The sequence below is a fragment of the Melozone crissalis genome, unplaced genomic scaffold (assembly GCF_028551555.1).
Source record: "Melozone crissalis strain CALT ecotype California unplaced genomic scaffold, PUWL_Pcris_2 ptg000006l_1, whole genome shotgun sequence".
Lineage (NCBI taxonomy): Eukaryota > Metazoa > Chordata > Aves > Passeriformes > Passerellidae > Melozone > Melozone crissalis.
Window position 1 is genome coordinate 53208166 of NW_026535784.1, and position 22659 is coordinate 53230824.

Sequence of the window (22659 nt, forward strand, 5' to 3'; positions counted from 1 at the left end):
CAGCTTGACTTGCAACTGCAAATGTTAAAGGCTAAGAAAAAAAGAGGAAACTCTAGGGTCAACTGCAAATATCTGAAGCTGCTGGAAAAAGAATAGCATCATGTCAGTCTGAAGATAAATGTATCTATGGAAAAGAAAATATAGGATAAAAACAGTACTGCAGGAAAACATCACAACAGAATAGGTACCACATCATAGACACATCTGAGATGGAATGATGTTAGCAACAAAACACATAACTAGGAAATGTCCAGCATGAGAGAAATACAGTATGAAATATAATAGATGTGGCTGACAAATGGAGGAAAAGGAGAAGCAAATGTAGTCTGAAGGAAAAAAAAATCTATGACAGATTTTAGTAGCAGCTGTGAGCATCTGTAGTTTAACCTTTCAAAACAGAACTTCTGAAGCTTTCCTAAGAGATGGTAAAAATCATCACTATTTACAGATGTGTACAGTTGTTTCTATTTGACATAGATATTTGTTAACCATGCCATAGGGATATGCAGAGAAGTTCTTCAAAATGAAACACCAAATTCAAGACATAACACAAAAAAGCTACATTTAAGTTGTTCAGAAACAACATTCACACTCAAACTCTTCTGAAACTGGATCTTTCAATATTCTGAGGTGCAGAATAATCTTTCTTTCAAAACCTCAATACTGAGATAATGTGTTTGCATCATTTTTGAAGTCAACACTTCTATTTATCTAAATATTCTAACAAATTAACGTTCTAACTGTGGATTTGAGATTTACAGATCAGTTCAACAAATACTTAAAGCAATATTACTTCCATAACTCTGACAACAGAACCAGAATCTAGGATAGCATATCATGCTAATAGAGAAATCCCCCACAATGAGTAATTTAGCTACTTTTGATCTCCAAGTTGAAGACTAACTAAGCATATTGCTAAAGAGAGTAGAAGTTGTTAATTTTTTATAAACTTCCAGGGACAAGTAGGTATCTTAAAATCTAATTCTCAAACAATGTGTAAAGACATCTGGTTTTGGCCAGTCAGATGCCTTTAGTAGCCATTCTAAAGACCATTCATGTTGCTCTACCATAAAATGTGGAAAATCACATTTACTTTTGTTATCAATTCTCTGGGAATCAAAATGTCTCTATGAAGCCACAACAGCTGTAGATTCATTCTGGAGAAGCCTGCAGTGTTCACTTAGAAGATCCTCTAGCCTAAAACTACCTAAAGAGTGGAATACTGAAAGGCACAACGTTCTTCAATTAGTTCTGGAAAGGAAAGATAGGAACAATTAAAAATATTTGCTTTCCTGCTCATCTGTTATACCTTTAACTGTGGTGAACTTATAATTTAAAATTACTCAGAAACAACTTATGTTTCTTTAACTAATGAAGACCTTCCAACTCAACATCTCAAAGCCAAATGCCATTTAAATTTGAAGACCTAAGAATTAATTCAAATATGATAAGATTTCCTTCCTCAGAACCTTTTTGCAGGTTCTGTGCAATACCTGAGGGCTGGCTCAACTCACTGATAGCCCAGCTGACTATCTCCAATTGAATTTTCATGATCTAAAATATGACCAAAGCACTACTTTTGACAGCAAAAAGAAGTTAAAAAGCACAAACACTCTATTAGTCATGGTCACTGATCCTCTGTACAGCCTTACAAAACAGGGACATGGCCTTATACACCCTTATATTACATAGCACTGCTGCCTTTTGTAGAAAATGGTACCTATCTTTGCAAGGCAGCAGAGCATTTGCAGTCTGAGATCTCGAAATAAACAGTATCTCTACTCTAATATTCCATTTTTCCAATCCCTTCCAATCTTCTACCCATTTATTCTACATCTCACTTACTAAGCCACCAAGCATGTACCTCACTCTGCTGGTGTCATACAGGAGCTTAGTTTGCCATAAATTTTCTCTTTGCCAACAATCAAAATGCATGAAAAAGACTAAAGTAGCTAGAGCACCTGACTTCACTAAAAAAGCAAGTTCTTCTCCCTTGGTGCAAGGTTATGCACCTTCAGGCTGGGGTACAGCTGGACAGGGCTGTGCCTGCAAAGAGACAGAACGCAGGGACAGGTCCCAGTCCAAGAAGAAGTTGGGATTTAGGACAGAGAAGCCATGGATTTGCTACATTACAGAGATCCTTGCAATCTTTTAATTTATATCCATAAATCAGCAACTCTTTTGCTTACAGACCACCATTCTTCTCCACAAGGTATGAAAATATTTGGTTAAATTACTACATAAGGACCTCTGGATTCTTTGCCATTCTTTCCTGAAATGGCTGAATTTTGTGTGAGATTCTACAAGGTACTTTGAGGGGTTTTCTTAAGATAAAATGTTAAATGAACAAAAGCCTGTAGAGACTGCATGACCCTGCTTCAGCAGCTGCATTATTTGATTCACTGGAGTTGAATCAAAAATTGTCGGATCCAACAGAATGTTCACAGGCACAGTGAGCTAAAGTTTAGAGCTGCAGTTGGAAACTTAACAAGCACTTCTTCAGCTCATTTTTATTCTTGTGTTTGGCAGGAAATATCACATGTAAAGGGATATGTGGCAGGGTCTTAACATTCAGAAGGGTCAGCAGTGGAGCCTAGGTGCACAGGGGATTGCACTGCATCTTCAAAGCACTGTACTAATTTTTCAAACTAAAATCAGAAATCTATATCCCTAAAAAGTGAAAGAGTTACCTAAAGCTTCAGATTTTAAATCACCAGTTGGCAAGAGAGCATATATATGAAGAACATTAAAAAATATTGGCAATTCTATGGCAAATTAATGCTGAAAAGCTTTAACAGGTCATGTTAACCTCTTTTCCATCTTTTTTCTGTAACTTCAGCAAGATAGTTGTTTATGATATCACCAGAACACATCACTGAAATCAGAACCTCCCAGAACAAGTCCTGGGAGATTCAAGTTAGAAGTCAAACTGAGCTTCCTAATCAGTTGGTTTCTTTTTAAAAGCTACTTGGATTAATAAAAGAACAATTACTTTCACTCTCAATCTTCTTCTAAATTGTTGTAATCTTGGATAAATAGAGTGCAATGTGATCACCTTATGCTAAATTGATTTTTCTATTCTACAGAGCAAAGTGCTTTTCAGTTCAGAACTCAGCAATACATGCAGCGAAGTTATCATGATCAAAATACTCCTTTCAGTATGGGAAATGTGAGACAGGCACAGTATATTACTTTGCTGTGAAATTCTAATATAAATGTGGGTCACTTCTATATTCAGATTTCTAAAATGAATGTTTCGTTCCTTGCAATAAATTAATTTTTTTTTCTCCCCCTTTCCACTGCAGGATTTTTCAAAACCAGATACATTGCTTTTGGAAATCACATATATCCTCATGAGACAGATAAAGTCATCTTATGGTGAATGGAAGTCGGGACCTACAAAATCTAATACATCTTTTGAATCAAATATATGCTCTACTAAATCTTAATGGTATTATGTATATTGAAAGCTAAACTGATGAATCACTGGATAAATTAGCTAGCAAATGCATGACAATATAGTATTTATTAAAATGGATCAGCAATTTTTTTCAGCTCTTACAACCTCATATATCAATTCCTGAAGAATTCTTTAAAAATGCAGGGATTTTAGAGAAAGGCAAGAGACACAGGTAAAAAAATAGACCAGAAATGGGCAATCTGTGTGTGATGATACTGTATGCTGCTGTTTTGCTGGTAGGGTGGCATCATTAGGGCTTTCAAAGAAATGCAACATCGGTATTAATCAGACGTAAGCATATATCTGGAATTTTACAATTAACAGGTAAAAACAAAAAGGCAACAAATCCCAAAAAATTACTTCATATTTGGGGGAAGAAAGCCTAGACCTTAATGAAAGACTCCATAAAGTAGATATATTCAGTCAAGAAAGGAAGAATAATATATATAATGCATGCATTTTTTATTTTAATCTCTGTAAATATTATTTAGACATGGTTTTCAACAACGTAATGACCATTACTAAAAATTACTCCAAAAATCCTTACAGTGAATTCTAACTAAGAGAGCATGTTTCAAAAACTCTCTTGTCACTCTACTTCCAGAATATCTGCCCTGAAAGTTCCAGAAAAGATCTGAGAACCCATGTTCACTTAACTTCCTCTATTTTCCTGGGAAAACTGAAATCTGTGATTACACTGGAACGATAGTTTCCTTAACATCACTCCATTTGCACCATTGTGAGGATTCAAGTATTATCTGTCAGAATAAGTGGTCCAGAATTTATTCTAATTTGCACACCTGTTACATTTGTTGACTTTTAATTAAGAAAACAGGCAGATCACAGAACCACAGAATGGGTCAGGTTGGAGGCATCACAACAGGCTATCTGGTCCCACATCCCCGCTCCAGCAGGGTCACCCCAGAGCACACAGCACAGGATTGTGCCCAGACTGTTCTCGATCAAGTGACTCCGTGCCTTCTCTGGGCTATTTGTGCAGTGTGTGGTTCTTCCTCATGTTCTGTGTGGTTCTTCCTCATGTTCAGGTGGAACTGCCTGGGCATCGGTTTCTGCCATTGCTTCTGTCCTATTGCTGGGCACCACTGAGCAGAGCCTGGAAACCTCCTGTGGTGCCTCCCTGCAGGCACTGACAGACCTTGATGAGGGTCCCTCTCATTTATCTCCTCTCAAGGCTGAACAGGCCCAGCTCCCTTAGCCTTTCCTCACAGGAGAGATTCTCCAGGAGCAGGTGCTCCATGTCTCTCTTGTCCTGAGGGGCACAGAACTGGGCACAGCACTCCAGATGTGCCTCACATCTGGAATGAGCAGAGGGCAGGATCACCTCCCTCAGTCTGCTGGTAATGCTTTTCCTAATGCATCCCAGGACACCACTGTCCTTCTTGGGCACATGGACTCACTGCTGGCTCATGGAAAGTCGGTTGTCCACCAGGGCCCCCAGGTCCTTCTCCACAGAGCTGCTTCTCAAGAGGCTGGCCCCCAGCCTGTGCTGGTGCCTGGGCTTATTCCCTCCCAGCTGCAGGACACTGAATTTCAATTTCAGAAAGTTCTTCTCTGCCCATCTGTCCATCCTGTCAAGAGCCTTCTGATCACCAAATCCAACCCTTAACCCAGCCCCACCATGCTCACCACCAAACCAAATCCCCAAGCGCAGCATAAGTAATGCAAAACAAAAGCAAAAGGGGGGCTTGAGAGCAGTGTCACTCAAAACTTTTGAAAACGAGATAATAGAAAGGCAATATACAGTGAGACAATATTCACAGCTACAGATCTTCCAATTTACCAGTAGATTTGCCTTAATACAACCTTCTATTTGGAAAGATCTGCAGCATGTATCTATGACTTAAGAATTTTTTTAACTCGTTTGGTTTTTGTGGTTCTAATATCCATATATTCATGTACATATATATATATATATACATACACATATACATATATATATGACATATACCTATTTATACATATATTTATGTACACATTTATATACAAAACTCAGGTATTTATTACAATATATGGAATCCAATATCCCTCCCTGCTCAGAATTCATTAACTTGTGCCTTTTTCCCTCAAAGACTGTAACAACTTGCTTACACATTTACCTAATTTAATGCTCCACTAAACATTTCTGAGTCTTTGCAAAATTTTATTCCTTTTAAATATCTTTTGTTTTATCCCTTCTACTCTCTTAAATATTTTTATATTACAAATAATATTCACTCTTTTGGCTTATTCTATTTCTGTTTTTTAATGTGGCAGGTAATTTGAAAAGCATTCTGATTTCTGATAGCCAGCAAAAAAATTATATTTGCTTTGCAAATATATTGAACCCCTAGCTCAAAAAATGAAGCATCCAGTGTGTTTCATTATTCCACGTTCAGTATAATGTTGGGAGGTATCAGTCTGTCACCCTCAAGAGCTTGCAGTTTTCATGGTCGTAGATGGCTAAAGCTTCTTAACATTTTATGGGAGTCTATGTCACATTTTCAAAATCCAACTATGAGTATTGGAATCTAATTATATTTGTTAGGCTTCTTTATGCCTATTCTTATAGACGCTAGGTTTCTTTATGCCCTTTAAAATTAGGACACTGGACACTTCTGAAAATTTTATTTCATGATCATTCTTGTTATTTCTACTGCCTAATAATTAAGGCAATTAGATTTTTTTTTTCCTGCATTCCTGTCATTAGCATGCATTTGACATACACAACGGATTATTGGATACTGGACTGCTTTACATTTCTGAATTAACACCACATCATCAAAAGTAGAATGTTCCTGATGAAAGCTAACAGCAAGATTTGAGGTAGAGCAAACTGATAACACAGGTCCTCATCACTGCATGGAAAAATTCACAATCCTTCATGAACAATGCAGCCACAAAACTGTGAGAATGTCAGCACAGTGGTTCATGTGTTACGAAATTTTTATTTTCTTTTATCACGGTTGGGGGTTTTAAAATGAGGATTTAAAAAAATTTGCATAGGAAATAGCAACCACAGTTCAAGATAAATCTTATACTCATCATAATTTCCGTTGTTAGATTACCTTTGCCATAGGTCCTCTGAGGAGCACCTTTCTAGAGGTCTATTTCTTTAAAAATCCCGTAATGCAGATAAAGTAAAACATATGCAGTAATGATTTAGCTGAGATGCTACGCTGTGTCTACAATGAAGTCCTTCTCTGACCTTGCCAAGTTTACAGACTGTGCCAATAACAGAGCTGGGATTTGAAAACTGACTGATTAAAATTTTGCTCACTAGGATAAAACACTTGAAATGAATCATCTAATTTTCCAGCATGTCCTCAGGTTGCTGCAGGCACAATAAATTACATTCATATAATAGCAAACAAGTATAAAAAACCAGAGTTAATACATTTAATATACATTGTTACACTGTGTCCTGTTTTTAAAACTCTCAATTACCTTAAATTTTGATATTCACAAAGAATTAAATAGATGACCATTATTTTTAGGGAGAAATTTCAGAATCATTAGACTGATCCAAAATACATAGAACTACACTGAAGTCTTTCTCCTGACTCAGTAGACCCCAGAAAAACTCATATCTGCACATTTCAGATTAACCTCAAATGCTGTGCCTGGTATCTCCACAAAGAACACACTTACAGAGATGCTGAATGCTCTGGGTATGACCTTGCACTCCTGTGAAATGAGCAGAATATAAATAGAAAACAGCAACAAGCAGCCACAATGTAAAATAATCAGCAGAGGCAGTAATGGATGTAATGGCTGCCAATGCCTCCTGTACCATGGCAAAAATGCCGTCTATCATATGGCAGCCTTGCAAGAGGTTCCAAAGGGCTGAGATTCCCTTAAGAGGCAAAACTTTGGATTTTCTATCTAGTGGAGAGATGCAGGCACCTCCTCCAGAGGGAGATTAAGAGCATCCTCTTCCTGTTTCCTTCTCAAGGAGCCATGTTATTAGCAGTGTGGTTTAGGTAAAGACTCTTAAAATTTAAATTAAATTCTTTTACATTACTAAAATTATAATTTTTTATTCCATCTATCTGCACTGCATCCATTACTGTAGTTCCCAAAAGTTTCAGAGGAAAATAAGGTGGATGCTCTATAAAGACATCAAAAAAACCCAGAGTATCTCCTCACACTTGTCGTCTTTTTCTGTTCATTTGATGCCATGAGTAACTCCCACAATTACTGAAAGGTACAGGAGTTACATTTTGCACTCTGTGCATTAATTGGATTTGAAAGCACTTGAACACATATAGATGTCAGAATGCCAGCTATCAGGCAAATTGGGGAAATGCCAAACCTAAAAGAAAACTGTAAAAATGAGATCATTGCAGCAGTTCTCAGCATGCTCAAAATTTATAATAGGCTTTTGAACTCAATTTGAAAGCATATGGACACTCTTAAAAGGAGCATCATAATTTTTTAACTCCTAAAAGGCAACCTGCAGTCTTCAGAATATCCTACCATTCTGCTGCACTGGGAACCTGGTACCTATGAGGTAAGGCAGATTTCTGTACCATGAAATACTGATATTCAATTTTTTTTTTTATTGCAAATTGCATTACCATATCAAGGATTCAATATATTCCCAAAGTAATGCAAAAGTGTTAGCAAGTTAAAACTGCCCTGCTGCAGGGCTACAGCTGAAAATATTTCATTCTTCATACTACAAATATTTGCCTTCAATTTTAAAAAATGACAGCCATTGTTATCAACAGACAAACAACAAGTTAATCCTAAATAACCATTTATCTCAGTAGTAATAAGGTACAAACCTATTACTTTTAAAAAATGCATTAAAAAGCAAAAAAAAACAACACTCCTTCATTGATTTTGCTATATATAAGCTTTAATGTTTTATAAATGACTACATAGGTGACAAATGAAAGAGGCTTCTCCAAAAAATAATCAAAGGTAGACTATAATCTCCCTGAAATAAAACTCTAATATTTATGTAAGTTAATGAATTTATAGACCAATGATGAGATGCTACTACATTTTAAAGAATGTTTCTTTATTCCTTTGTAGCCCTGAATAATAGGTTTGCTCTAACAGTAATATAATATCCTACAACTAAAGAAAAAATATGCAATTAAAAAAGGAATTCAATCCATGTAAAAAATTTTTTCCCTTCTAAACTTAAAGAAAAATATATTAATCAAAGCTCAGATTTGGTATTGAACACATTGAACAATTACATGGAAAAAGATGTTTGCTTTTCACATAGGGTTCATTCACTTTAAGTTTACTTATTCAGGAAAACACTTACACACATGCTTGACTTTAAACACATGCTTTGGGCCCAATGAAGCAAATGGGATTTAATCACATTCCAAATAATGATGGATATAAAGCCAAAAGATATTAACATGAATGGTTTTTGGATTCAGGCTCAGCATTTTTCAAGTCTTAAATATACACATACAGACATGTACATACACATATACATACACCCACACACAGACACATACACAGAAAGATCTGTCTCCAAACTAAGCCAAAACGTGCAGAACCAGAATTCAAAAGATTATTTTCTAAGATATTAATTTCAGAGTAAAACTGAAAACAGAAATTTTTAAATACAGGCTACTTTATCTTACTGGCTCCTTAAATCACAAGTATATTTACTCTAAAGTCTCAGCATCTCCTAGCCGGAATCTTCCTTCCATACTCTCATGTCCCAGGTTTTGATCTCACAGAAAAGAAATGGTGTGGCTCTAACCAAAAATCCAGTTTACATAGCTTTTTTTTTTGTCATGCTTTGATTCCAGGAACAAGAATCAATTCCTCTTTTAAAGAGATGAGTCTCCTGATAAGAGATTCATGTTGGCAAAACCACAGACCTTACATCACAGATCACTTTATAGACTTTTTCAAATGAGATACAAAATTAAAAATAAGTCATCCAATATCTATAATTAGTTTACTATAATAATTAATTATTCAATCACTTATTGGGTTAACAATTAATCATTATTTTGCTGATAAATCAAAAGAAGAGTTCTTCTAGTTTTATCTCCCAAATGAAGGAAAAAACTCATTTTCAGAGGGAATTGCTAAAATAGGGGTTGGGTGAAGCTTCTTTGAGAATATGGTGCACATGAACATCCATTTTTTTGGAGCACATTTAACAGGCAGCTCAGCTCTCTAAAAGCCTGATAATAACTGAAATGTAAGACATTCCCCCTGAAACACAGCACTTGGACAAATTTGCCCAGCAGTAAGACTATACCTTTGAGGAGACTTCTCCTGTGGGCTGAAGATAATGACCTGATTATCACTTGATGAAGATCTACAGATGAGTGGAGAGAGGCAGCCAAACAGTCAGAAAAGTCAGGGGAACAGCAAGAGAAATACTTACCATCCAACTACCAGATCATCTCTGCTACTTGGAAGTCAGAATGAAACACAGAGAACAAACTGCTGTCTCTTTTATTCCTGTTGTGCTTGAGGAAACATCTTCAGCCAAGAAGCAAAGTGGCATCTAAGAAATACTGCTTAATACCACTGATTTCTCCCCAAAACAAGAAAGAAAAATAGGATGCCGAAAACAAAAACAAAAAAACCCCCCAAAACCACAAAACTAAACAAAACAAAGCAAAACCACCAAGAAGAACCCCAAACAAACAAACAAACAAACAAACAAACAAACCCTCCTTCAAACCAAATGCTTTCTAATTGTTAAAAAACCTTACAGCTGACTAGAAGAACCTGATTTAACCAAATACTTGTAAAAATAACTGGAGAAAGTTCTGTGCCTTGGTATTATGTAACACATTGGTTTAATGGTTTCCTGCCCAACTAAATCAGGATATACATGAGGAGCCCACTTCAGCCAAAGCCTGTCAGGGCTGGATATGGAATCTCTGTGTAGGGGAGCACCTACACTGAGTCTGCAGGGTCATGGGTGTGACTCAGCACATATAAACTGACTGCATCCATGCCAGGACTACACACAAGAGATTTATTTTACTTACCTGTGGTAGAAGACTCCCATGTCCAAGAAACAGGGTGTTCAGGACTCTGTCTAAAACCCCTTTCTACACTGCTGTTTGCAAGAGAGAGAAGCAGGGTGCCAGTTGGGTTCTAACAGCCTGAGAATGAAATGCATCAAAAGTAATGCAATAAAGTCTGTCTGATTTCCTTCCCATGTTTCCACAGAATCAAAAGATGGACTTGTCCCACTAATTTCTCTCTATCTGAAGCCCAGATGAAAAGCTGATCCTGGAATATATACTAATTTCAGTAAGCTCTGCAATAGGATGACTTACATTTCCAACATTATACAAGCTGAAGTGAATCATTCCTCTTATTTGCAAAGCTGCTAACTTCCAAGGGTGGTTTAGAAAAGATGTGAGGAAAACATAGCTGAAAGGCATCCAAAGTGCATTCTACACCATACATGGAAAAGATACCAAGATGTCCAAGCTGGTAAATTCATGTATCACATAAACAACAACAATTTCCACACTTGGATTCAGAAGCTGTGAAACTCTCAGTGCTGGAAAACAGCTATGCTTCTCTAATGACTGAGGTGAAGATGGCTCCCGGGGATCTGAGAGCCTTTTCTTCTTGCTTTTAGTGTATTTGATAACTCCTGATACGCAAGAGTTATAAAACTTAAAATTGTAATGGGTGTGCTGTTAAGATAAGCATTATAAATCTTTCTTTTGGCAGAGAGAAAGGGTTGGGCTTGAGAAAGGCACAGGAACAAAGATGAAAGACAACATTTCAGATACAAATTAAAAATCTGTCTACACAGCTATATGAACACCAGTATCAATGACTGGAATTTTGGAATCCATACCAAAATGGTGTTGAAATTTTAGTTAATGTTTGGATGACTGTTTTTTCCATTTCTGTTAGATCTTGCATCTGATTTGCTGTTTGATTTGATAATTGTTTCACTTTATTCTTTATGTTACCATAACCTAAAGAACAGTAAGTTTTAAAAATAATTTTCTTGAATGTGTTCGTATTATTCAGTAACACTAGCCATTACCCCAACATTTAACTTTATTGATAAAACTTTCTCAGCTTAAGCACTTTTACAATAGCAGAATCCAAGTGTCTTTTTTTTCATACAAACATATAATCTGCTGTTAGACAAGGCAATGGAAGATTTTACCTAAATCTTCCATTTTCCACTTACATCTCAAGTATTACATGGATTGGTGGAGGAGCTGGACACACTGCCTACAGCCAGCTTAATACACTCAAACTGACAAGCATTGAAACCTAAAGGAAGGTTTGCACCTGGAGAAGCAGTTATCACTTCTCTCTTTCCCAGGGAGAAAAATTAATATACTCTTCCCAAGCATAGCATTTTACAACTTGTCCAGCTAAAAAACATACTATTCTCCTTTATTTCAGATTGCTTTTTATTCCAGATTACCTTATGGAGGAGGATTACTACACAAATTCTGAATATTTTATTGAAATATATATAAATTTACCTCAAAGAGTTTCAGTCTTACTGAAATAAAATGTTTTCATGAATCTTTTCAATATTCCTGGAGTGAAACTTTCTTCAATCTTTTTATTAAGTCTCTAGGTTTTATTTTGATTCATGATCACTAGAGAGGAATTTTTTATTTTGAATTTTTTACCAGCTTAAAAATAGCTAAATAATGTTTCTTATTATTAAATATTAAATGTTACCATCATAATTTCATATCTTTAGAGATTTCAGGAAGAGAACTGTATAAATACCATTTTACTTTTCATCAACATGAATTCCCCACCTACTGACAAAAACCTCAGCTAATCAAGATTTTTTTTTCCCTCAAAGCAGATTTTTCAAGCTTGCATTTTAAGTTTGAATTTAACCTCAAAAGAGTAAGGTCCAAGTAAAGTATTTACAAGGGTTCATAGGCTATCCCTAACCAGCATCCATAATATTTTGCAGTGGTTTGTGACATTCCATTTACATTGTTTTCATTTCAGCTCCAGTACTCTCAGTGCCCACTTCAGATATGAAGAGGCAGTACTTACCCAAGAAAAGGCTGCAATAAAAAAATAACAACAGCAAATAAAATACAACACTAAGATCTTTTATTTCTGATAACATCTATACAAAAGAAGATTTTCTTTGCTTTCCATGCAAATTTATTGAGATCTCATACCAGTTATCCTTGGCTGGTGACCTTGACCAAAGTTTCACTAGTATTCTTGTATTGCCTCCCCTCTCTGTCAGCCAGTTTAGAAACAACAGACTGCAGTGGCCTTTTCAACTCTTTTAGCTGTATTTTTATAACAGCAAAGAACATGGAGTATTTGAGCTCCTTTAGGATGAAAAGTGGAACATATTGTGCATGCCTTGAAAATTGGATACCTAGTGCCTTCTAGTTGAGCTGTTGTAAGAATAATCAGGGAACTTGCACCCAGAATCTCTTAATTACATGGATATCTCCTCTGTTTGCTAGGCACAGCAGATTACTGGGAGAGAGAGAAATGGAAAATGCTATATTGCTGGGAAAGAAAATAATTCAACAACAGCATTTTATTTAACTCAACGTCCCTAAAGTGTTTTAAATGAAGCCAGTCATTAAGGTCTTATAATTAAAGCCTTGCACAATTATAAAATAATTAGGGCCTGATCTTGTAACATTTTCTCTCTGGAGAGCACACACATCAGATTCCCTTGGAATACTTGTAGAGTAAGCACAGTTGCTGCTAGAATGGATGTATCTGAACTAGCTTTAACCAAACTAGCCTGAGTGCTGTGCAGCAGTAACAGAGCAAAGCTCAGAAAATACTGCTTTTTTAATTACTTTTAGGTCTATTCAAATACGTTTTTGTAGTCCACACTGCACTCTGTCACTGCAGCTACTCTGCCAGCACAAGCAGGAATAGACCATTTCAAACTGCAGTGCAGTTCTATATCACTCTGATGAGTAAATGCTATAGTAATAATTCTAAGCCTCTAATTTTCCCAACTGCCTAAGGATGCCAGATACCAGCTCCCACACTATTAAAAAAACAAAAATATTTTAATAAGAAGACTTATGTCCAACTAATCCTTAGGGCTTTACTTACAAAAGCCAAGTCGGAATTAAGGAAGTGCAATTGAATTACACTTGCCAACAGCTTTTCTTTGTTACTGTGCTGGGTTTGGCTGGGGTAGAGTTAATTCTCCTCACACTAGTCAGAATAGGGAAGCAATTTGGCTTTTTTGCTGGAAACAGTGTTGATAATACAGGGATGTTTTTGTTATTGCTGACAGGGCTTACACAGAGCCAAGGCCTTTTCTGCCTCCCATCCCACCCCAGCAGTGAGGGGGCTGGGGGTGCACAGGGAGCTGGGAGGGGACACAGCCAGGAGAGCCAACCCTAAGTGACCCAAGGGATATCCCATAACATATGGAGCCATGCTCAGCATGTAAAGCTGAGGGAAGGGGAAGGAAGGTGGGGGACATTTGGAGCAGTGGTGTTTGTCTTCCCAAGTCACCCTCACCCGTGATGGGGCCTGCTCTCCCGGGAGTGGCTGAACGCCTGCCTGCCCATGGGGAGTGGTGACTTCATTTCTTGTTTTCCTTTGCTCGTGAGCGTGGCTGTTGCTTTACCTAATGACCCATCTTCACCTCAGCCCACAGGTTTCTCACTGTTGCTCTTTAGATGGTCTCTCTCACCCTGTTGTGGTGAGTGAGGGAGCCCCTGTGAGGTGCTGGGGATAAACCCAGCCAGGGAGGAACTCCTGACGGGAGCTGAGCCCACCACTCTGCAGCAGATACACCTTGAAGCATTTGTGACGGTGTCTGAGGTCATGCTGGGGCACCTCAAAGTGTTGCCAATGTCTTGGTTTGGAAAGACAGGAGTCTGCTAAGGAAGGCAGGAGCCTCTCCTGAAATGGAGAATGTTCCCCACCCCTCCGAATTGCTATAAATTTTAAATTAAGGGCTCTTAGGCAAAAATATGGGAGCAAGAAATAACAGTTCTTAATAGGGAAAAGGAAAAAAATAAAAGGGTAAAATAAACAATGCAGTACACTGGAACAACACTGACAGAGTCAGAACCCAACCTGACACCCTGTGGATCAGGGTGTTGCTGGCAGTCCAATTGGAAATGCGGCTGCAGTCGTCCTGAAGTATCAGGTGTGGTTCTGTTGGAGCAAGGGGGATCTGTAGAGAAGGATGTATTCTTCCTCTGCAGATCCAGTGGCAGAAGAAGACAGCTGCTGTTACTCTGGGCAATCCCATGGAGAAAGCTGTGCTGGTGTCTCAAAAACCCAAAAACCTCGGGATTATATCTGGGTAGCAATGCTTGGCTCCTCCCCCTGGGTGGAACATGTCACAATGGGATATTATAGTTCTTATCAGTCATGCAGTGACATTCAATAGTCTGTTATCAGCAGATGTCCCCTCCCGAGGGAGGTTCGATTGTGGTCACTCAAAGAGAGAGATAAAGCAAACTGCCCACTTGACAAACATAATCTGCCATACAGATGGTAATTGAAAACATCTTGCATTGCAATCTTGAACAGCCAAGGATAAGCCCAGGGCAGAGCAGGCACACCCCTGCAGGGCAGTAGCCATGGGAAGGCCTTGCCTACACGGGTATCTGTGAGACTGTGCCTCGTAGATAAGGCTCTGCTTGGAGCAGGTACAGCCCTAAGGTGCTGCACTCTGTGGATCAATCCAAGCCCAAGCAGGGGCAAGAGGAAAACTCATTGCAATACTGAACCTTATTTGGTCCAAAGGGACCAGGGTGGAGATTGCTGTGGAAATGCCTTAAAATTCTGATACCTATGGTTTCAGAATTCCCATGGCAGGAGCTCCTTGCTTCTAGTCAGAGTAGGAGCAAGAGGAAGAGTTCACTGCAATGTGAAAGGCTATAATTTAGACCAACAGTACCAGGGATGGAGATTGTGATGGATTTATGCTTAAACTGCTGTAAACCATTATTTGAGTTGTAGGATTTACTACAGCAGAAAGTGCTCCAGAGTGGAAAACCACAGTGGAGGACAAGTGGTACAAGAAGCAGTGCGAGTACAGCAGTGACATGACCTGGGGTGGCTTTGGTGCCCAATAGCTCCACTCAGCATACAATCTCTCCTGTCCTGAGTGACCACCACACACAATTTTACACCTCTAATTCTCTCCCTCGTTCTGTTGGATGGCTGGGGTTAAGCCACAACAGCTACAGTGAATGTCAAGACAGGAAAGTAAAGTTTCTTCACCTCCAATTCTCTTGGATTCTAACAGACTTTAAAAAAAAAAAAAAAAAAACTGAATTAAAAAAAGAATCAATGTCTATCTACATCTAGCTGGATGTCAGGTATCATTTTAAAAGCTTCACTGGGCATTCAAAGCATAATCATACTTCAAATGATGTCCTTATTTTACACCATAGGAATGGCTGCAAGAAAATGTAGTAATAGCCCTAGAAATGAGAATCTTGGTCCCTTGAAATGCATTGGAAATCATCATTCTTGCATATAGGTTTCACACAATGATGTTAGACTACGATTTTATAAGGGAAAACTAAAATATTAGAAAATACACGTTAACCTCTCAAAATCTTTTCAGACATTATTACAGTTGCCTTACATAATGTTAGTAAAAAGGTTTTGAAGATGTATGACACTGCAAAGAGCAAAGTACTGTTTTGAACCAGCCTGTGTGTAATACTTACAGACACACACACCCCTCCCAGAAGGGACTGCCTAACCACAGATTCAGGCAGCTCAAAATATATGCCAAACAAAACTACTTTTCACTGCCTAAAGTTTTTCCCAAGATAAGAATAACATTTTCCATAACTGTGGAAATGACTGAATTAAGTTTGGTAATAAAATAGTCATAGCTACTTTTTATGTATGATTCAACATTTCGTTTCTCTACTGAAAAATATGGGTTGCATTAATTACATAAAAGAAAGCTCATCTTTATTATTCAATGAAATGATTAACATTCAAAAAACTACAATATTTTAAAACACTAAGGAATATTTAACTCAATGTTTAAAGCATAAAATTTGCTTATTTTAACCTACTTTTCATCCTGGAAAATGATTTATATTATTACAGTTTAATCTTACAGAATTTCAATTACATATAAAATATATTGAACACAATTTGTATTAAGTGTTGCTAATTATACAGTGGATACTTTGTAATTAAAATATCTTAGATCTAATTTTTATGCAGTTCTGAGCATAGATCAGTTCAGAAACCACCAATGAGTTCAGGAATAGAATACCTTTTCATGTTCTTTTCCCAGCAATAAATATTGAGGCAACCTCTCGTGTGTGGTGCCCAGCATTCCACTGAGATTTCATTGAAAATCTCAAATCTCTGCTTTCCTCTCTGACCTTTCTGGCCATAAACTTCTCTACTGGTGTTGGCTACTCTGTTGTCCCCCCAGAATAAAGCTCTTACAGGAGGTGAAAGCTATGCACAAAGGCAGCAGGGAGGCAGATTTTCAGTAAATTTTCAGTTAACAGGAACTAATTCAGCAAAAGGCCAGAAATTATGAAAACTCAGTGCCTGAATTTAGCTCAGTGGATTCAGAGAAAAGAGCAATGAGATTTAATATTCTTGGTGGACTTAATTGCTGAGAAAAAGCCCTGAGCTTTCATGCCTAACTCATCTTGCCAATTTATATGTGTATCATTTGATTTCTATGGTTGACACATAGATGTCCACAGTAAAGTATTACAGGTAACACCTGCTTGAATCATCCTACTAAAATCCAGCAATCCAGGAGAAAACAACCTCTGGCTGTCAGCTGCTAATTGTTGACATTAGATTAGTACCTTCACCTTCTATGTAGGAAAGGTAAAGTTAGAGGGCAGGGCATGAGCCCTGAGTGTCAACAAGATAGCATGGGGCCCCACCACGCTGCGAGTTTGTGTAAATTTTGGTCCTGACTGGCTTTGCTCCCAAGCCCTAGAAAATCAGGACAACCTGAGATCCATAGAATTGGAGGTACACGGGTGATGGCCCACACTGAGACAGGGGAATAGAGTGAATTAAATTAAGCATTTCTCCCTCACAGTAAAGAAGGTGACTTGAAAGGATAGAGACGTGTTAAAGGAACTTGAGAAGATATTAAAGGCAAGTAATTAGTCTTGCTTTTTTCTTTATTTGGCTATTTATACAATTGTGTTTACTTAAAAGTGCATCCTTCTGGGAAGATGACGAGCTAATATTGGCTGTAATTAAACTGTGCTCCTCTGCCTAACGTAACACCACTGAAGTCAATAAGAAACTTTAAAGCCTCATTTCTGGATCTATTTGAGAGCTGCTTCTTCCATCCTGAACCATTTACTTACTCACCTACTCCTTCTCCATCTATTCTTTAACTAAAGTTTACTAGGAAGAACCCATATAATTAGCTACTTTGTTTTAAATTCCATGTCTTTAAAAAAAGACATTTATTTTATGCTCTGAATGTAAAATAAACTCTATAGCAAGGTTATGTCACAGTTTATTCAGAATAAAACTAATGAGTTTTCACATTCAAGTTTTACTGTTTGCAGTAAATTCTGCTCACGAAACACTTTGGTACAAATACAGGCATAATTTGAATTTATTTTAAAAAGTGGTCAGTATCAAGATTGAAATATCAACAGCAGCACTCTTCTAGTCTAGCTTTCTCCATGAAATATGGAACAGCTAAAGTATTCAAGCAATTCCTCAAATTTATGTGCTGAAAGCTATTCAAATATAAAATAAGCACTAACAAACGGGCAACCTTGTCAGTTGCAATGCTAATAAATCAAATTCACCAAGGTAAGTTAGCTACATTTTCAGTGCAAGTGGATATATCATAAGAGCCTGATAATGATACAACTACCAGGAAAATAAATGTGCATTCTCTGACCTTGACAATAATTCACTAACAGCTTGCCTCACGATTTTCCTAACATTGAGCCACTCTTCACAGGCCAAGTGTTTATATCTCTGTGGATGGAGAGTTTCATCTCTGTCATCACTAGTCTATTACGGATTTTAGTGCCCTGCTAAGATTAATTATAGAAAACAATAAATTTCAGGATAATAGTCTATGAAAACGCCCAGGGGAATTTGGGGGATAGGGATCAGAGGAACACCAGGGGGGTTTGTTGTGTTAGTTCTATTTTTTCTTTCAGAGTAATGATCTAATGTCCTTCACAGTGTTTCACATGGCTCTAAAACATCTAAAGCTGGATTCTTTTGCTGATTGTTACTCCCTAAAACAGGTAATGAGAGGCATTGCTACTGGGCTAACAAGGAAGAAGCACCTGACCAGTGTTGGACCCTTCATAAATCTTACCAACCTGGAAGAACAGCAACTTCAATAAGGGAAGACCAAAGGACTGTATGTTATTTTAGATCAGTGAAATTATGGGATATGGACTTTTTTATTACTTTACATGGTAAATTACAGACAGGACAGAGATCTAGTTAAGCTAGAGGATAGGCATGAAAAAAATTCAGGTTCAAAACTAGAAATAGAAGAATATAGATCTTGACAAGGAAGCTAAGTAATTAGAAGATGGAATTTGATAGCTTCATGGAAAGAATTACATTACTTGGTTCCAGAAGAGGCAAGAAAATGAACCTGGAGATTTTCACATCTCCCTTTCTTGTCTCCCTCCACCCACAGAGCTACAAGCACTGTCCACAAAAAAAAAAAAAAAGGGTATCAAGGGATAGTGGACTTAAATATCAAGACTGTTATTTCATCCAGATGTGCCTACTCTAAAGATATCTGTTATTAAAAAATAACATGTAATCATTAGTAATTTATATTGCTTACAGTTGCTTTCAAAAAGCTAGAAGAACTTCAATAATGTAGCTCTATGAAGAAGACATTCACAGAACAAATACCTTTATTTTAACTTATAAAATTTACTTGCTATAGAAATAAATTTTAAGCCAGTGTCTCTGTCCCAACTGGAAATATATCAACATATGCAGCCAGCTTTGGGGATACAGAATGCAACTACATAGAGGAATTGACTCACTTTACTTCGATTTTTTTTCCCATTGTCTAGAAATCTAAAGCAATGGGAGAGAGAGGGAAGAAAGTGAACTTATCTAATTATAAGATTAAAAAAAAAACTGAGTAAAGGAGCAGTGCTTTTCAAGGGAAGGTTAGATTTTTTACTTTCCAGCAAACGCATTTTTCTTTTGCAAAGTGCAATGTGTGTGGGAGTCTGCTCACGTAGAAAGTGGTTCCCTGATCAAAACAGATGGCATGCTGGCAGGGTAAGTTTTAAATGGCAGAGTGTTGATGTTGAAAGATTTCAACAGCAGCTTCCATGACAGGGACAGAGACATAAATGACAAATACAAAATACAAAGACATTTCAATAACTTACCATCATATCACTTTGTAAGATAATACCACTCTCAGTTTTCAAGATGTTAGAGGAGGACTTCCGAGCTGTGGGCATGAAACTGTATTCTAGCTCAATAAATCTCAAAACACTAATGAGGGTTCTATTTTTAGGACAATGAAGCATGAAAACTAAAGCTTTTACTGGCATGGAGAAGGAATAAGCTGGCTATTGGAAAGGTTTGTAGCAAAACTCTCAGAGAAACAGAATGGCCAAGTAATTCCTCTCCTAACTTAACCAAACTTGTCAAGTTATTCTGAAAAATGACTTTTATTAGACTCTGAGCTTTTGTCACATGCATTTTAGTTAACCATCCACTCATCTCTGAGGCACAGTATATCAGTGTGATCAAATTGGGGAATCTGTGAGGGATTTTTTATCAGTGTGTGAATATGATTTTAATATTTTCCTAATGTTTATAAACATTTAATGAGAGAAATCATTTTAGATATTCAAATTTGAATAGCTCCCATCCTTGCTCTTTTCTCTTCACTTCTTGTTCCTTTTATACATATCTGTATACATATCTGTAAGTCAATATTGCTTTTAGGATATTAAGTCATATTTAGACAAGTCCTTGATATTTGTTATTCTCCAAGCCTTCCTCATCTTCTCCTATTTTCACTGTCTTTTTTTTCAAGGCTGAGGGTAGTTCATCTTTTTTACTTTCTTACCAGTAACCGAATCTTTTTTTCTCCCATCAATTCAGATTCAGTTGTGCATCGAACTGTCCCTGAAGCATTTACTACCAATAAGACAAGGCACACAGTTTTGCACTTTTTTTGAGGCAGAAACAGAGCAATTGAGCCTTCATTCAACTCCTTGCTGCAGAGAGGGATGCTCAAGATGGAACGACAGCTCTGAGAAGCACCAAATCATCAAAAGGATATCAATGACTTTTTTCTCTTCAATGGGAAAGGTGTGTAGATACCAGCTTGTACAGGAGGGGCTTCCTGATCAGAAGAAGTGATATGTAGACAAGGCAAATTTGAAGTATTTTACAAAAAGCATTTTCCTCATAAAATGATCTTGGAAGGAACTTATGCAGAATCCTGACGTGAACAGCAGCTTTAAATCACTTTGTAGCTTGGTCAAAGAAAAAATGGCAGGGAGGAGATAGGGAACACATGACAGCTGTTAATTCATACCTAATGCTTGTACCTGGTAATGATTGTAGTAAAAAAAAATGAACACTGCAGATTCTGTACAGTCTCCAAGGCATTGGCTTTATAATTTTGATCGATTAGAGATGATGGGGTGCTTTTTTTTCAGCCTATGCTTGCTATGAACTAGATAAACACCAAAAACTGAGTAATACCTAGTAAAAAATAGTAATGCATATATTAGTAATGCCTTGCAAATACTAAAGAACATAATGATCCCAATTTAAAATTGCTCTGAAAGACATTTGTAGAGGACATATAAAAATTAAATTACTAATGAATACTGGATCCCTCTTCATATGATAAAATATACTGTCCTTTCAAGGAGCTACATCCCAGAAAGTGATATGTGCCTCACCACAGTAACAGCATCTCATGAAGAAGCTTGAATTATTTTGTTAATAAGGTACTAATAAATTGACACTAAGAAAGAAAGGCTAAGGAAGAGGAAAGAAATTAAAATTTCAGTAAACTTCTTTTCACTTTCAGTTCCAAAATAATTTGCTTAATGCTAACAAAAACACACAGCTACAAGCAATCTCCATGAGTCTCTCCAGAGCAACTGTGAACAGTTCTTAAACTCAGATGTGTAATCACATAAATATAAGATTTTCCCTTTATGTATTTATGTACAATAAAGTTGACTAGACTTTCAATATCCTTGCCAAGTTCCTGCCCAGGTAGGAGTTAGAACTGCTAACAACTATTTTAGACAAATTTGGCTAGAATGAATCAGCTAAGTGCAACAAAGTACTAGACTTCACAGTTTTCATGCCTAGCCAGGAATTCCTACCCTAGTTTTTAACAGACAGGTTTGAATATATAGGTCTGTGTTTCCAGTTTTGCACATAATTCCACTGTTTTGCCCTGACTTCAAATGACAGCCAATCCTTTCTGCAAGAATAACCTGAACCCACAAAAATGGCACCCACACACTCAATTACTAAAATCTGTACAATTTTCTCCTTATATATTGTTTCAAAAGACTTTGCAGACAATCTTGTAGAATGAAATTCAGTGAGAATCTTTACAATACAGTTTTATTCATTTATATGCTGTATTTTATGCTAAATAGAAGCTTTTTTATTTAAGCATAAGGGGAATTAGTGATTGTGGTCTCGGTTTACTACAGCTAAGTGTCCTAAGAAAAAGCAAAGCACTTTCTGAGTAGATTTTAAAGGCATAAAGGAGCAAATCAGAAGCAAAATAAAGTGTGTTTACCACAAGTCACTGCAATTTATAGTCAGAGCAATACTGTTTGGCAGGATATCAGTATTCCATGAATACTCCTTGAAAACATGACTGTGTCAATTAATGTTCCACTATTCTTTTCAGGATTGTGTTCACTGTCTGCAGACCTTCCTCTGCTAGGAAAAACTTAAGTGATTCACACCATTGAGCTCTCTTGTTTGTCCTATCTGCTGCAAAGCAGCTAACAGCTGAGAGAAGTGAGACTGACAGTATTGAGTCTATCTCAAGTACTCAGAATTGTGAGTCACAGTCCAGTGTCCTGAGCTTTAGAGAACAATCTGAGGGGTCCTCTTATTTGCTGTCTGGTCTTTGAGACTTAAATAATGGTTGAAGAGTAAATAAATAAAATACAAATATAAGTTCTGAATGTATTTACTGCGCTTTAAAAAACCACAGAATATCTGTGGGCTGTAAGATGTCAAGGTCTGGCTATTATGCTAACCTGTTC